The 18,548-nt window shown below is 34.6% G+C and overlaps 1 protein-coding gene across 3 annotated transcripts in view; it reads left to right on the top strand.

Moving 5' to 3' along the window:
• Positions 1–753: 753 nt before the first annotated feature.
• LOC136027274 (uncharacterized) overlaps positions 754–18,548 on the top strand; it is a 65,897-nt gene continuing 48,102 nt past the window's right edge. For all 3 annotated transcript variants that reach the window (XM_065704353.1, XM_065704355.1, XM_065704357.1), the window contains exon 1: positions 754–1,568. The gene's annotated coding sequence lies outside the window, so the exon portion shown is untranslated. The remainder of the gene's footprint in view (positions 1,569–18,548) is intronic.

The raw sequence follows: 18,548 nt of genomic DNA, 5'->3' as shown, positions 1-18,548 counted from the left end.
GTCGGCTTTATAATAACTCTTTATTTTCATTGTCGTATTTGTGTTTCGTTTCAGCTTTCAGCTCAACAGTAATAGTACCGTAATCCGACTTGCCCAGAGGGGGCTCAAATCCAACTTTTTTAATTTCCTGAGTCAATTGATTTAGAGTCTGCTTTATAATAATTAAGTTTGTTTACATTACTGTTATTCGTAGAAACTTTACCCGAAGCAATCCTCAGCTTTTTTCAACTCTATGCAAGTCTCTTGTTCAGCCTATCAGTGAATATGGTCACAACAATAAGACCTCACCTTCAAAAAAGACATTGATGCATTTGAGAAGATTCAGCGAAGAGCAACAAAATTCTATTCCAAAACTAAGAAGCCTCTCCTACTGTGGACGATTGGAAAAGCTGTCACTTCCTTCCATATCTTATAGACTCCTCCGAGGTGATCTTATTGAAACTTTCAAGCTATGTCGGTAGTACTACAATTACGTTGAAGCATAGAAAATACTCTTCTTCAACACAAACAATCTGTGAGGACACAACTTTAAGCTAAAACAAAACACCTTCAATAAAGAAGTTGAAAGGTGGTCCTTCTAAAACCGAGTAGTCAAGGAATGGAACAACCTCCCCCAGGAAGTGGTTATGGCTGACTCTACCAATTCTTTCAAAAATAGTATTGACAAGCTTTTTAGTGAATGTACATGTTTTAGAGACGAAAGCCTTTTAATTGCAGCATATTATTATTATTAAATTTGGATTAATATATTTCAGTGTTATCTCGGTTTTGTAAGGGATCAATCCCAAAATCTATGTGAAAGATCTTAGATATATGGAAACAACTCGGGAATTTTTTCCTAACTTTGACAATAAAGTAAAATGTAAAATAATAATACGTAATCTATATCAAGGAACAGAAAAAAACTTACATGTATGAAAGTTTTTTTTTGCTCATATTTAGTTTTGCTGTTTATATTTTTCTTGACAGTTTTAACTTTTCTGTTTTCTGTTTTTTTCTTATTATTTCTCTCTTATATTGAAGACCGGTTAGAAGAAATCTTTGCCCCAGCTTCTAAATTTAAGATATTTTTTTCTGGCTAAAAATGTCCCTCTTTTTATTCTGTATTTGATTTTCTTTATTGCGTCTAGTCAGTATGGTTTTGGAACCTGTTTTTTAGGTCTCCTGTCATGTCTTTGATTTTGGGACCTTTTTGTATTTCTCCTCTTGTTCATGTGTCCTGTTCGTGTTTTATTAATATAATCTAGCCCTAATTTCATTTTAACCTTTTGCTTTCGCATTTCCTTATTAAAAGTGTTACAAAGTTGTATTTGAGAAACAAATCCGTCGTTCATGCTAAGGAACAAATACTATATGCTTCTCTTTTCAATAATAAAAAACAGAACACATCAAATTTTGTAATGATTGTTTCTTTTTGTTTTGTAGAAAGCTGGAAAACTTGAGTTTTCACAGTGGAATCTTAAAAGCTCATCTCTACTCAGGGGTCGCTTTTTACAGTCAACTACTAGAACTCGTAATTGCATCAAGTCATCACCAAACTGGGGATTTGAAATCGCTAAAAGACACAGGTGAGTATCTCTTGTCTATAAAACCCCTTACATTTGTTAAAAACTCTTAAGTTGTGAGGAAAATAGTTTTTGTAATATCTTGAGAAACATATTATCTTAATGATAAAAATTAGATATAAATTACAAGTGTAATTAAGAAAGATGGTGTTACGTCCGCATTTTAGACCCTAGAGGCAAAAAAACAATAAATATTAAGAAAGATGGTGCTTAGGTCCATATTTTGGACCCTAGAGTCAAAACACACAATAAATATTAAGAAAAATGGTGTTTAGGTCAACATCTTGTACCCTAGAGCCAAAACAAAACAATAAATATTAACAAAGACGATATTAGGTCCCCATTTTTGACCCTGGAGGGAAAACAAGCAATACATATTAAGAAAGATGGTGTTTAGGTCTACATTTTGGACACTAGACTCAAAATAATAAATATAAATATCTACATTAAAAATTATAGGTAACTTTTAAGTTACCCATATTCTTTGATCTTAATGCTACTTATGTATTTGTAATAACATTATATGCTTATAAACAATATAAAATTACATAATGTTGCTGCATAAGTTTAATTAAATATAACTAAAAAAGCGAGTATTCTGGGTCCTGATGATGAACTCTTTTTTAAAGGCAAAGAGGTGAATGCAAATTGCAGTAGGTATGCAATACGGGACCCGGGGTTCGATCCAAGCTATGGTGGGAGCGACGCAAGGGTCTTTGCTGTCATGAAGATTCGTCAAATCGTGGAGTAGATTGGATCGAATTAGATATAGATATTAGATTAATTATATTATTATATGATAAATTAACTGTAAGTAACTCCAATAACTAAAAAGCTGGTATTTCATGAGCACAATTTGAACTGAGTTTTATAAAGGGAGGGAGGGAGGGAGAGAGAGGGGAATTTGCACCTTTTGGTTGTATATCCAGATATAGGCCACTCGTCTCACTCTAGGAGGTGTGGGGTCTGCCTTCCTATTCTTCTGTATCTGTGCATGGTTTATGACCTCAAACTCATTGTCAGACATGTTATTTCAGTCTTTCTGTGAGACAGGAAGAGAAAGAGAGCCAATAATTTTTCTGGGAACCTTTGCCTCCAGAGACCCCCAGCAATCTTTACTGTAAAATTTTTATCTATTTAAGCATAGTTTTATGGAACCTTTTCATATCTAGACTTGAGTTGGTCTGTTATTTCTTTTAGATTTTTTTTTCCTTGGTTTGCTTTTTTCTCTCTTTTTGGAATTCGTATATACTGTAGCCTACTGGACAGTTCGCGGTACCCTTGTATCCTTTCTACTTATCCACAAATCTGCAAATAACAAATACCACTTAAGGAAAAAGGAAGCTAAATAGAAACAAAGTTTTAGTACTTTAGGAATAAAAGTTACTAGTACCATAGACAGTATACCATTAACCATGCAAATCAAATTGTCCCACCTGTAATTGCTACTACTCATACTTATCTTTTTCTTGGAGCTGGATCAGACATTTCCCTTCTACCTTGGAATTTAAAATTCATATGTTACTAGGAAATTTGTTTAACTTTAAGCTCCCCAGAGTCACAGTGATTGAGCCTATAGAGTAACAGCAGTGACCCCCCCCCCCACCTTAAGACGAAGGGTTTCCTGCACCAAAACTTGAACCCCTGTTCCAAAGCATGTAGAATTACAAGTCCAGGGTTCCATTCACTTGGCTAGACTGTTACTCACAGTAAAATTTAAAAGTAGAGACAGCTTTCGAATTTTTCCTTCGTAACTTTAGGTATTGATCGTTTTTTTTTCTTTTTTTTTTGTGAGACAATCTTGAGTTTCCACTCGTGTCAATTTCACTTACTCTTTCGGATGGCCTTGTAAAGATAAAACGCTTAAGTGACAATTTGTCATTTACCGATCAGTTGCTATCAGCCATGCTATCAGAAGGTCCGCCGTAACTATAGACAAAAAGTATCTTTTTGTCTCTTTTTATCTCTTTATATTAAAATTTTAAGTAAAATTCAAATTTATCATATCTATATATATAAAAATAAGTTGTCTGTCTGTGTGTCTGTCTGTCTGTCAGGTGACGTCATGTTTCTGTGTTGACTGACGTCATGAAGTTAGTTGTCGTCATTTTTGCTTTGACGGTGACGTCATTCAAGATATTTAAGACATATGTTCACGTAGAAATCTATTAATGTTTAAGTTTAAAATGACTGATGAACTTACAATGGCAAAAGCCGATGAGGATGCTCAAAGAGTCTATGCCAAAAAACTTGCTGCTGATAGAGAAAGTCAGAAAAGAAAGCGTGCCGAGGAATCAAAAGAACAGCAAGGAAACAGGCTTGAGGCTGATAGAGAAAGAAAGAACAGAAAGCGTGCCGAGGAATCAAAAGAACAGCAAGGAAACAGGCTTGAGGCTGATAGAGAAAGAAAGAACAGAAAGCGTGCCGAGGAATCAAAAGAACAGCAAGGAAACAGGCTTGAGGCTGATCGAGAAAGAAAGAACAGAAAGCGTGCCGAGGAACTACCAGAGCAACGCGGAAGCAGACTTGCTGCTAAAAGAGAAAGTGAAAAAAGAAGGCGTGCCGAGGAATTACAAGAACAGCAAGAAATCAGGCTTGCTGCTGATAGAGAAAGTAAGAAAAGAAAGCGTGCCGAGGAATCACAAGAACAGCAAGAAATCAGGCTTGCTGCTGATAGAGAAAGTAAGAAAAGAAAGCGTGCCGAGGAATCAGAGCAACCTGAAAGTTATCGCCTGGCATTCAGGTACAACCCAGTCGATGATTATAGCTTGAGTAGATGTGTTCAAATCGGGACAATGTCTAAAATTTGTCCCTATTGCAAGGCCTTGAAATTCAATGGTGAAACAATGGGAATGTGGTGCGCCTCAGGAAAAGTTAAACTTCCTCTATTGGCTGCACCACCAGAGCCATTGAAGACTTTCCTTACTGGAACTACGTCAGAATCTAAGTGTTTTTTGTCACAAATCAGAAAATACAACTCATGTTTCCAAATGACGTCGTTTGGAGCCCAAATCGAAAATCCAGATCAATTTATGTCTACTTTCAAAGTAAAAGGGCAAATTTATCATAGAGCAGGGTCCCTTCTACCATTCTCAGGCGAGAATCATAAATTTTTACAATTGTACTTCATCAGTGATAGAAATTCTGAATTGAATGCACGTTGCGAAATTTCTCCCAACGTTGAAAGGACAATCGTTTCCCAATTGCAACATCTTTTCCACGAAAATAATAATTTAGTGCGTCTGTTCAAAACAGCCATCGATTTGATGCCTACTGATACGCATAAAATTGTTATTTCCGCTGACAAAACGCCTCCTGGCCAACATGTGCGTAGATACAATGCTCCAACTATCGACGAAGTGGCAATCGTTATGGTCGGTGATTAGTTTTTACCTCGAGATATTATTCTTCATAAGCGAAACGCTCAGTTGTTAAGAATTGCTGAAACTCATCGATGCTACGATGCCCTACAATATCCTATCATTTTTTTGGGATGGAGCCGACGGCTATCACTTTAATATTAAATTGATGAATCCAGCCACTAACAAAGAAATGAATAAGAAATGCAGTGCAATGCATTATTATTCCTATAGACTAATGATTCGGCAGGATGAAGAAAATTATATTTTAAAATGCCGTGAATTGTTTCACCAATTTGTCGTTGATATGTATGCTAAAATTGAATCAGAACGTTTGCTATATATCCGCCTGAATCAGACCAAGCTCCGCTCTGAACAATACATTCATTTGCGAGATGCAGTTATAAATGACGGTAATACCACAAACGTTGGAAGATTAACAATTTTACCTTCGTCATATGCTGGCAGTCCCCGTCATATGCATGAATATGCTCAAGATGCTATTGCGTATGTTCGTCTCTATGGTCGTCCAGATTTATTTATTGCATTTACATGTAATCAATCTTGGGACGAGATACTGCAGCTTTTACTTCAAGGACAATCGGCGGTTCATAGGCATGACATTACGGCCCGTGTCTTCCGGCAAAAGTTGAAATCACTGATAAACTACATAATAAAACTTGAAGTGTTTGGGTCAGTGCGATGCTGGATGTACTCAGTGGAATGGCAAAAACGAGGTTTGCCACACGCACATATACTAATCTGGCTACATAAAAAAATTACTTCGAACGAAATTGATGATGTGATTTCCGCTGAAATACCTGATAAAAATGTCGATAAGGGGTTACATGATATTATTGTAAAAAATATGATACATGGACCTTGCGGTGCACTGAACGAAAATTCACCATGCATGGCCAAAGGAAGGTGCACAAAGCAATATCCTCGACTTTTAGTATCAAACACAATTACTGGCAATGATGGTTACCCACAATATAGAAGAAGATCTACTGAAGATGGCGGTAAAACAGCAATAATAAAGAAGCGTAACAGTACCACCATCGAAGTAGATAACCAGTGGGTTGTTCCATATTCCCCATTATTATCAAAAACATTTAATGCACACATAAACGTTGAAAACTGTAACTCCGTAAAGGCAATCAAATACATATGTAAATACGTCAACAAAGGCAGTGACATGGCAGTTTTTGGCTTGCAGCCCGAAATCAAAGATTTCGACGAAATCGTACAATATCAGGCTGGAAGATACATAAGCAGTAATGAAGCTGTTTGGCGAATTCTTTCATTTCCGATACATGAACGTAGTCCAGCTGTTGTTCACTTAGCGGTACATTTACAGAATGGTCAACGTGTTTATTTCACGGAAACCAACGTGCAACAAAGAGTCCTGAATCCACCGGATACAACATTAACAGCTTTTTTTTCGCTTTGCAAAAATGATTCTTTTGCAAAAAAACTGCTGTATACTGAAGTGCCTTCGTATTACACGTGGAATACTAAAAATAAAGTATTTGAACGTCGAAAACAGGGTAAGTCAGTCGACGGCCAACCTACCATCTTCAAAGATACCACGATAGGAAGACTCTACACCGTTCACCCCAATCAACATGAATGCTTCTTTCTACGCCTGCTTTTGGTGAATGTACCCGGTCCGACATCCTTTGAGTATTTGAGAACTGTAAACGGTACTATACATGACACTTACCGTAGTGCATGCCAAGCTCTGAATTTATTGGAGAATGACCAACACTGGGATAACTGCATCAATGACGCGTGCGAAACGTCAACTCCAAGTCAAATTCGTGCATTGTTTGGCATCATTTTAACAACTGCTCTCCATCAGCTCCTACAGAGTTATGGGAAAAATATAAGTCAAAAATGTCCGAAGATATACTCCATCGAAAACAGTTAGAGACGTCAGATATGACTTTTGATTTTACATCAGAAATTTATAACTACACTTTAGTTATTATAGAAGATTTGTGCGTACATATGGCAAACAAACCTCTTCAGGATTTGGGAATGCCTTCACCTAACCGTATCGCTGCTGTTTCGACATGTGTAGAATTGGATCGTGAACAAAGTTACAGTACGAGTGATCTATTGTCGTATGTACAAAATAACATTTCCAAGTTAACGTCGGAACAAAAAGACATTTATGATACGATAATGCATTGTGTCGATAACAACGTCGGAGAAATTTTCTTTTTGGATGCGCCAGGAGGTACTGGTAAAACATTTGTGATAAAACTGATTCTGGCATCAATTCGATCAAAAAATGATATAGCGTTGGCAATTGCGTCGTCCGGAATAGCCGCAACATTGCTGCCTGGTGGAAGAACTGCTCATTCCGCTTTGAAATTGCCTCTGAATTTGCATTCTACAGAAACTCCCACGTGCAATATTTCCAAATCATCTGGGATGGGTAAAGTATTGCAGCAATGCAAACTTATTATTTGGGATGAGTGCACAATGGCACACAAAAAATCGCTCTTGGCTCTGGATCAATGCTTGAAAGATTTGAGAGGGAAGTCGAAACCCTTTGGCAGCACATTAATATTGCTTGCGGGAGATTTCAGGCAAACATTACCTATAATACCTAGATCAACTCCTGCAGACGAAATGAATGCTTGCCTGAAAAATTCTAATTTATGGGCACACGTAAAAATATTAAAATTAACTACAAATATGCGTGTCCGATTGCAAAACGATGACTCTGGTCAAACATTTTCAGATCAATTGCTGACAATTGGAAACGGAAAGCTCCCAGTAGACTCAATTTCAGGACGTATACAACTACCTGCTGATTTCTGTAATTTAGTGACGTCCAAAAATGAATTGATTGAAAAAGTATTTCCGAATATTCTAAAAAATTATAAAAATAATAAATGGCTAAGTGAAAGAGCGATTCTCGCACCCAAAAATATAGACGTCCACGAAATCAACAATATTGTTTTGACCAAGATTCGAGACCAGGCAGTCCTTTACAAGTCAGTCGACACAGTTTTGGAACCAAATGAAGCGGTTAATTATCCATCTGAATTTTTAAATTCCATAGATCTTTCAGGGTTTCCACCACACGTGCTACAACTAAAAATAGGCGTACCAATAACACTTTTAAGAAATATAAACCCACCAAAGCTTTGCAATGGCACTCGACTTGCCGTAAAAAAAACAATGGAAAACCTAATAGAGGCCACAATCTTGACAGGGCCTTTTGAGGGTGAGGCTGTTCTTATTCCTCGCATTCCCATGATTCCAACGGATCTGCCTTTTCAATTTAAAAGATTGCAATTCCCAATTCGATTAGCATTTGCAATCACCATTAACAAAGCTCAAGGTCAATCATTAGAAAAATGTGGTATAGATCTTAATACTGATTGTTTTTCCCATGGACAATTGTACGTTGCATGTTCGAGGGTCGGTAAACCTGACAATCTATTTATATGCAGCGACAATTGGACAGCGAAGAATGTTGTATATTCGCAAGTTTTACGCAGTTAATTTGTATTGCATCTATCTATCTATCTATCTATATAAAAACGAGTTGTGTGTATGCATGTTTGTTTGTTTGTAAAAAGAGCGTTTGCATATGATGTCATTATTAGTACATACGGCTTTGTATATGGAGAGACAATGGGAAAGCCAAGAATGTTGTATATTCGCAATTTTTACGTAGTTTAACTCCTGCAGACGAAATGAATGCTTGCCTAAAAAATTCTAATTTATGGGCACACGTAAAAATATTAAAATTAACTACAAATATGCGTGTCCGATTGCAAAACGATGACTCTGGTCAAACAGTAGACTCAATTTCAGGACGTATACAACTACCTGCTGATTTCTGTAATTTAGTGACGTCCAAAAATGAATTGATTGAAAAAGTATTTCCGAATATTCTAAAAAATTATAAAAATGATAAATGGCTAAGTGAAAGAGCGATTCTCGCACCCAAAAATATAGACGTCCACGAAATCAACAATATTGTTTTGACCAAGATTCGAGACCAGGCAGTCCTTTACAAGTCAGTCGACACAGTTTTGGAACCAAATGAAGCGGTTAATTATCCATCTGAATTTTTAAATTCCATAGATCCTTCAGGGTTTCCACCACACGTGCTACAACTAAAAATAGGCGTACCAATAATACTTTTAAGAAATATCAACCCACCAAAGCTTTGCAATGGCACGCGACTTGCCGTAAAAAAAAAATTTAATACGGCTCTCCACTAACAGCAATGATGTCGACTCAAAAGTTTGATGATCTGTTTTGTTGAAAAAAAAAATTCCATGAATTCACTCGAAGGAAGCTAAAAAAGCCAGCAAACTAGCATTTTTTTCCGGTTTGTCCTCTAGGCATATTTTTTGATAATCAAAAGAAGCGTCTGTATAAAACACCTTTTATACAATAGTTGACACTATTGCAATACTATAACGCATTTTTCTTTTAAATTAAAAATCTGACGTTATTCACATGCTTTTTTTTTCAAAATTAATGCTCTAAAGTATGTTCTGCCAAAGAGTGTACCTCCTCTCATTATCCACCAAAATATTACCCTACTGCACCGGTGTAACCTGCACGCCCCTCGTTGGGAATCACGGGCTAAAGTGAGAAAATCTAAAATTAAATAAACGAATTTTTTAAATAAATTAAAATTGTGTCAAGACTTTTGTATTTAAACGGGTCTGATAGTTTTCTAAGAGAAACGGGGACGGAGGTATTAATAAACAATTGATGATCAAGTAAATCAATTAATTGAACTATTATGTTAAAAAAAGTGTATTGTTCTCCTGAACAGTGAGAACATTTCATGGCTTAACCCAGATTCAAAATGTGTCTACTTTGATAAGCCCAGCTTAAGATCAGAGGCCAAATCTATTGAAAATAATACCACAGGGAATCCACCTTTTACATATTTCCTATTGCAAGTGATTTCTCATTGGCACCATTGAGTTAACATGAGATTATCGACATTCACTAGAGGAGTTATACCTTTCCCCTTCAATTAAAATATTGAAAATAAAAAAGTATACAAAATAATGTGAAGATTTTTTCTTGGTGAAAATTTTTCATTTCTAAGTCAGTGCAGTAAAACTGTTATCTACAAAAGCTACAAAATTTGATTATTTTATTTCTAAAAGGGACTTACAAAAATAAGGAGAAAATACATTTTGCATAAGGAACTTCATGGAGGCAAAATTATTAATGAGAAAGTTATGAAATTAGACAGTTTAAATGATTTTCAGAGAATGGTGGTGGGGAGGTGACGGAAATATATATCCACAATTCCACCTTTTTTTCAGAAATATATTCTTTGGTTCTACCATGTTTTCTACCATCGGTTCTCATTTATATTTGTATGCTTTTTATTTTTATTTTTTACATGACTATTAATTAGTTGACTAATTGACTTCGCTCCTTATATGACTTTATTGCAATATTATCATGCGATTTTAATATGACGTCATTGCAACCTCCATGTAGAATTTTATATTTGCAAGTGACGTCATTATTTGAGCATCAAAATAGTGTGATAAATATGACGTCATCTTTACTATATAAATCGGAATCCCGATGGTGTGTGGTTCAGTTATTGATTGTATTTGATAAAGCACAAAGCAATGTTTAAAACAACCTTAAAACATAGAGAATATGAAATGGAGACATCCTCAGTGATGGAAGATGGCGAAGGAAATAGCGACAGAAGTCCACTTCATTCAGCAGCGTTAGGTGGACGGTCACAAACAGTTGAATGTCTTTTAAGGTCTCGTGCGAATGTTTATGCAAGGAATATTGATGGCGATAGTCCACTTCATTTAGCAGCTTCAAGTAGACACTCAAAAAGAGTTGTGAAATGTCTTTTAATGTCTGGTACTGATGCTAATCTACCAAACAAAAATGGTGAAAGTCCACTTCATTTAGAAGCTAAAAATGGACACGCAAAAACAGCTGAATATCTTTTAAAGTCTGAAGCAGATGTTAATATAAGAAACAATCATGGTGAAAGTCCACTTCATTTAGCAGCTTCGTATAGACACCCAAAAACTGTTGAATGTCTTTTAAAGTTTGGTGCTGATGCTAATCTACCAAACAATATAATCTACCATATAAGAGCCCACACTGATGACAAACCATATGAATGTGAAGAAGAGAGAATACACACTGGTAAAAAACTACATGAATGTGACGCGTGTGAAAAGAAATTTCCTTGGAAGTGTAGATTGGCCACGCATATGAGAACCCACACTGGTGAAACACCATATGAATGTTATATGTGCAAAAAGAAGCTTTCTTCGAAGTGTCGTTTGGGTCTGCACATGAGAACGCATAGTGGAGAAAAACCCTATAAATCTGAAGCTTGCAAAAAGAAATTTTCGATCAAGAACGATTTGACTAGCCATATAAGAGCCCACACTGATGACAAACCATATGAATATGAAGAAGAGAGAATACACACTGGTAAAAAAATACATAAATGTGACTATTATGGGTGTACGAATCCGACCTTACTGTTGAAATACTGTATGTTTTATGGTGATGGTGTTTATGGTGATGGTATGTGAAGTTTGCAATTTAAAAGTGATACTGGGGATCAGCCCTACTCGTTTCTGTGGTGATTTCTGCTTCTTTTTTTTCAATCAAAATTCAGTATTTTATTCATTTAAATTTTTGTCGGTTTTAAGTTTCAAATAAATTTCATAATTGGAACTTTACACGTCTTTTGTTTAAATATAGCTCCGCTTTTATTATATTTTTTATATAATTACTCAATAACATCTATGAGGCAGAAAAATAGGCTAAACTTTGACAAAGTGGGTGACATCCCCCCCCCAAAAAAAAATCAAGTGATCTTGTCACTGACTACTGTTCTGCTTAGTAAAGGATGAACCCCGACACACATTCCCTATAGTAGGAACATTTTGTACTTGTTTAGGGAGCAATAGGCGCTTTTCAAAAATAAAAGGTTATGCAATGGATTACGCAAGCAAAATAAATGAAAAAAAAACTATATTTGACAATTAACAGAAATATAGTTAGTTTTAACTGTTAATTGCCATATGGTATTGTTACACATTGTTATTCAGGTTGATTATCCATCTTTGTTTATTTCATGGTTTAGTTTTTTTCTTTCGTTTCAAGTGAAAATTTGAGGTTCATTTGGCCTCAGACCCAACATTATCCCATATTTTCAACTTGAGAACCAGGGAGGAAAGTGTCTTTTCCCCAGTCTATCAAAAACGCTTTTGCACTCAAAGTCCCTAAAGAAATAATAAAGGTTCATATAATAAATGAACCTCAAATCTTGACTTGGAGTGAGTAGATGGAGTGATGGTAGAGAGGGTCAGGAAAACATCGAAACCAAAAATATGCTGGTTTTTTAGGTTTCAAAAGGGAAACTAGATTTTAACAGAGCATGTTTATTCATAAAAATACCATGAAAACAAATTGAGGATAACATTACAGTAAAATGTTACGTTAATGTCCTTAAGATAGTCCTTGGCGCCCTAGGAGCATCTTAAACATAGCCCATGGACAAAGATTCATTTGAAAAATCCAAAAATATTCCATGGAAGATTTAGATTTGTGCAATTCTAATTTGATCTTATTATTTTGTATGGAAAGGGACAGTAAGATTTTTTTTTTTTTTTTTTTTTTTTTTTTTTTTTTTTTTTTTTTTAATGTGATTGTGCTGTAGAATAATTTCTACAAAAAGGTGAGGATTGAGTAAGGGAGACGTCCGCCTCATATGTAGAATAATTTCTACTTGTTTTAATTTTTAATACTGCTCCTTACTTTTAAGTCGAAAGACTATTTTTTGATTTCCCACCCTTTGTGAAATCATGCCAAGAAATCCCTTTTCATTCCCCTGGGAACGTCTCCCCCCATGAACCCTCCCGCCTAAAAAACATGTACATATCCTAGAAATTACTTCGTATATGAAAGAGGCTGCTTCCTCATCAATGCCCCGCTCTTTACGCTGAAGTTTTTTACTGTTTGAAAAAGAAGAATTGAGAGAAAGAGTCAAACTTTAGCGTAAAGAACGGGGCGCTGATGAGGAAGCAGCCTCTTTCATATACGAATTAATTTCTGTGCGTTTTAAGTTTTAATGTCGCTTCTTACTTTCAGTTAAAAAAACTTGTTTTTTTTATTTAATAGCCTATAGAAACTATGGGCAAATTACATAACTTACAGCCTTTTCCTTAGGGACTATTGGGGCCAATACCATTTCAAAAGGTATTATCCCGAAGTTACAGTTAAAACACCTTTTAGCTATACTGTCTCAAAAAGTTCCCCCCCCCCCAAAAAAAAAATTAAACGTAAGAAAATTAAAAAGGTTAATCAAAAGCAAAGAGGAGGTAAGCCAAAACTTATGATTTATCCTGCACCTCCTATTGAAGGAGGGGGAAAAAACTCTCAGCTTATTCCAGAGAAATCTTAATATGATAAGACAATAGCATACAAATTGTTCTCTTCAATGATAATTGAAACACTGTAATTAGGAATGGAACTAAAAACAATTAACTAAGTCATTAAAATAACTAGTAATCATTAATTACCACATTTTAAACATTAAATCTTGTTATATGCTTGTTGAACTTTGTCAAAAATTGTATTACAACACTAAATCCTGGGTTATGATCACTGGGTCTCTCATAGATTCCGTTAAAGAATAAATCTTATTTTTTTACTTATATTGCTCCCAACATGCAGGTAGGATTCAACAGGCTAGAACAGAGTATTTTGTAAGATAGTATATTAGGGTAGAGTCTCTCTCTCCATTTTACGGCATAGATCAATAGTTATGCTTAATAGACTTTAACTAGATAAGTTTGTACAGTCTATTTCTGACTAAATTCTTGAAATGTGTTTGCCTCCTACATTACCAAAACTCTCTTCCTTGCTATCTACACCATTTTCCTAATCAACCGTCCTTTTGGATTATTATTAAAAAGCAATTCCATTTATTTTGAGGGGTATCTAATTTGTCAAAAAAAAAGGAAAAAAGCTGAGTTTTCTGAAAAGTGTGAAAAAATTTGCAAGAATCCCCCCCCCCCATCTTGGTAAGTGAATCTCAGAACTATATTTGTCTCAAAACTTCAGTGTTGTTTTTGCGAGGAAGGTTCTTTAGATTAACCAGATTCAAAGACCAATGAGGGGAGGAAAAGAAGCCTAGTTACATCCGATAAAAGAAAATTTTAAAGTATTAATTTTTAACTAAAACAAACCTAATTAAACTGACCATGTTTATTTACGATTGGGCCTATAGTTTACTGTATTTCAAAAGTGTTAAGCAATGATTAAGCACTGAATACTTACTGCTTTAGTGGAATTAAATAAATAAAATAATATGAATGATAACAAAATAATATGAAAAATAATATAAATAATATTTATAGTATTATATATATATATATATATATATATATATATATATATATATATATATATATATATATATATATATATATATATATATATATATAAAAATAAGTTGCTGTGTGTGGATCTGTGGATCAGGTGACGTCATGTTTGTCCGCATATGACGTCTGAATTATTTCACACTAATACAAAAGAAGAAAAAACTAAAAAAGGTAAAAACTACAAAAAAAACTAAAAAGAAAAAAAAACTAAAAAAGCTAAAAAACTAAAAAAAGGTAAAAATCTAATAACTAAAAAATAAATGAAAAAAATAAAAAAGGCAAAAACTAAAAAAAAAAAAAAACTAATAAAAAAACTAAAAAAGCTAAAAAACTAAAAAAACTAAAAAAACTAAAAAAAACTAAAAAAAACTAAAAAAAGGTAAAAAACTAAAAACTAAAAAAGAAAAAAACTAAAAAAAGGAAAAAACTGAAAAATAAAAGAGAAAAAGAAAACTAAAAAAATATGAATAAATATATATAAAAATAAGTTGTTTGTGGGTTATGTCTGTCTGTCTGTCTGTCGAGTGACGTCGTGTTTGTCCGCATATGACGTCTGAATTATTTCACACTAATACAAAAGAAGAAAAAAAACTAAAAAAGGTAAAAACTACAAAAAAAACTAAAAAGAAAAAAAACTAAAAAAGCTAAAAAACTAAAAAAAACTAAAAAAAGGTAAAAAACTAAAAACTAAAAAAAACTAAAAAAAGGCAAAAACTAAAAAAAAACTAAAAACTAATAAAAAAACTAAAAAAGCTAAAAAACTAAAAAAACTAAAAAAACTAAAAAAAGGTAAAAAACAAAAAAAAACTAAAAACTAAAAAAGAAAAAACTAAAAAAAAGGAAAAAACTGAAAAATAAGAGAAAAAGAAAACTAAAAAAATATTAATAAATATAAAAAAGTAAAAAAATGGTAAAAACTACAAAAAAACTAAAAACTAATAAAAAAACTAAAAAATCTAAAAATCTAAATAAACTAAAAAAGAAAAAAAAGAAAAAAGGAAAAAAATAAAGGAGAAAAACAAAACTAAAAAACGAATGTATATACAGACCGGGACACCGGGATACAAATGACGACCGGGACACGGGGAATATAAATGACGACCGGGACACAGGGACACAACTACAATGGGGACGCCGGGGGGCACAGGGGGATATAAATGACGACCGGGACACCGGGACACAAGGAATATAAATGACGCCCGGGACACTCAAAGAGAAATCACAGACTGGAACACCGGGACACAAATGACGACCGGGACACAGGGAATATAAATGACGGCCGGGACACAGGGAAATAGCTACAAAGGGGACGCCGGGGTGCACAGGGGGATATATAAATGACGATGGCGACTCAGGGAATGGTCGATTAGCAATCACCATCAACAAAGCTCAAGGGCAATCATTAGAATCATGAGGTATAGATCTGAATACGGATTGTTTTCCCATGGACCATTATATGTTGCATGTTCAAGAGTCGGTAAACCTGACAATCTATTTATATGCACAGACAATGGGACAGCAAAGAATGTTGTATATTCGCAAGTTTTACGTAGTTAAAAACATATATATATATATATATATATATATATATATATATATATATATATATATATATATATATATATATATCTATCTATATTCACAGGTGGGACATAGGGACACAACTACAATGGCGCGTAACTAATATGGCGCGTAACGACTTACGCGCGCAGGGGGGCTTGGGGGGGGCGCGAAGCGCCCCCACCAACTAGGTGTTGGGGTGGCGCGAAGCGCCACCCCAACAGCTAGTATATATATATATATATATATATATATATATATATATATATATATATATATATATATATATATATATATATATATATATATATATATATATATATATATATATAATCTAAATAAACAATATTTTAATAAATTAATATAAAAGTGATAAAATAACTAGTTTTACAAAGTAAAAACTACTCATAAAACCAAAAAAAAATTACCTCGGGCAATAGTTTGCTGAGGTTGATAGTTGACTTCGTCATTCCAATATCCTTAGAGCCTTTTGGCAATTAAATACAATTATCATTTTTCACACTCTTTACATAATTTTTCATTCTCTACAATTTTCACAACTCTATCACCATCAACAGCTACTTTGGCAAGTTTCTCTATCAGATTTTCTTCAACCAAAATAGAACCACCACTAACACCATCTACATTATTTTCGTGAGCTTTGTCCTTTTGAAGTTGGTCTTTTGGTCTTTTTCTCAGGCCCTTTATTAGGTGTGTTTGTTACTTAAAATTGGGATTTGCTCACCAGCACTGTGCACAATAGGTTTTTGAACTTCTTAAACTTTGTTTCCCTTATTCACTACACCACTCACAGATATTTTTGAACTACATTCAACTGAAGGAGGCTAAGGGAGCACCTGTTCAAAAGTAGGTTCACTCACTGTTGTCAAAGTTTATGACTGAGGTACATGACCATCCATTTTATTGACATTTACCTTTTGGCATTTGGCATGTTGCACTTTCACATTGTTTTGTACAACATGCACAGGTGAGACAACAGAACTGGAGGATATTTATGTGAAATCTGCCAATTATTTGTGCTGAAACCGTTGAGTCTGAGATGGATGAATGGGAATTTGTGACATTGGACTTTGGTGTGAAGTCCCTACACTCAAAGTAACAGAGGCAGGAGATAGTGTCTAAGATCCTGGAGACTCATTGGGGCTTAAGACCTCACTTGCTGCATTATCTGAAAGGTCAAATTAGATAATTAAAAAAAAAACGTCTGTTCTAACAAATCCAAAATGTTGCCAAGAAAATGCTGTCTTTTCTGTGAAAAATCAGTTTTTCATTTTCTATACTTTTTCAACACTAGAAGAAAAAACTGCATTTAAGCAGCATCAGATTAGGAATAGACCTTTAATATAAAACAAGACATGTTACTGATGGTTTTGACACAACTCGGCAAATTTTCTAAAATGAACAGAAAATAACATGTTACGAATTGTCCACATCCTTCTCTAGCTTCATTATATTTTCTGCTAATATTGTCATATATTGATAGATCTATTTATCAAAAGGTGGTGATTTCGAAGAATCCCTTGTAATCTATATATATAAAAATAAGTTGTCTGTGGATCTGTGGATCTGTGGATCTGTGGATCAGGTGACGTCATGTTTCGGCTGACGTCATGAAATTAGTTGCCATCATTTTTGCTTTGAAGGTGACGTCATTCAAGTTATATAAGACATATGTTCGCGTAGAATTCTATTAATGTTTAAGTTTACAATGACTGATGAAGATGCTCAAAGAGTCTATGCCAAAAAACTTGCTGCTGATAGAGAAAGTCAGAAAAGAAAGCGTGCCGAGGAATCAAAAGAACAGCAAGGAAACAGGCTTGAGGCTAAAGAACGCAAAACCGCGCAGTTAGATGAAGATCCACCTGGACAGCGAGAGTCAAAACATATTAAAACTGAAAATGATAGCGATGATGATTGGGTTTGGGATTTTGACTTGGAAAAGGTCATCAATGACTACCAGATTTTAGTTAAAAAAACAAAGGTTCGGCGATATGTATTTCATAGTGAAGCTGAAAAATAAAGAAGAAAAAGAAAACTGAAAAAAGAAAAAAGAGAAATTACAGACTGGGATACCGGTACACAAATGACGACCGGGACACAGGGAATATAAATGACGACCAGGACACAGGTATTTAGGAATATCGTTCAAAGACAAATTTATAATTGTAAGAAGACCGTTGAAAGAGAAATTTCTAATTGTAAAATGACTGAAAAACCTACAATGGCAACGGTACCACCATCGAAGTAGATAACCAGTGGGTTTACGGCCAACCTACCATCTTCAAAGATACCACGATAGGAAGACTCTACACCGTTCACCCCAATCAACATGAATGCTTCTTTCTACGCCTGCTTTTGGTGAATGTACCCGGTCCGACATCCTTTGAGTATTTTAGAACTGTAAACGGTACTATACATGACACTTACCGTAGTGCATGCCAAGCTCTGAATTTATTGGAGAATGACCAACACTGGGATAACTGCATCAATGACGCGTGCGAAACGTCAACCCCAAGTCAAAGTCGTACACTTGCTCTCCATCAGCTCCTACAGAGTTATGGGAAAAATATAAATCAAAAATGTCCGAAGATATACTCCAT

This window comes from Artemia franciscana, chromosome 5 (genome assembly GCF_032884065.1).
Source record: "Artemia franciscana chromosome 5, ASM3288406v1, whole genome shotgun sequence".
Classification (NCBI taxonomy): Eukaryota; Metazoa; Arthropoda; class Branchiopoda; order Anostraca; family Artemiidae; genus Artemia; species Artemia franciscana.
The sequence above is the reverse complement of the archived record's forward strand: the minus strand, read 5'-3'. Positions and strand labels throughout refer to the sequence as shown.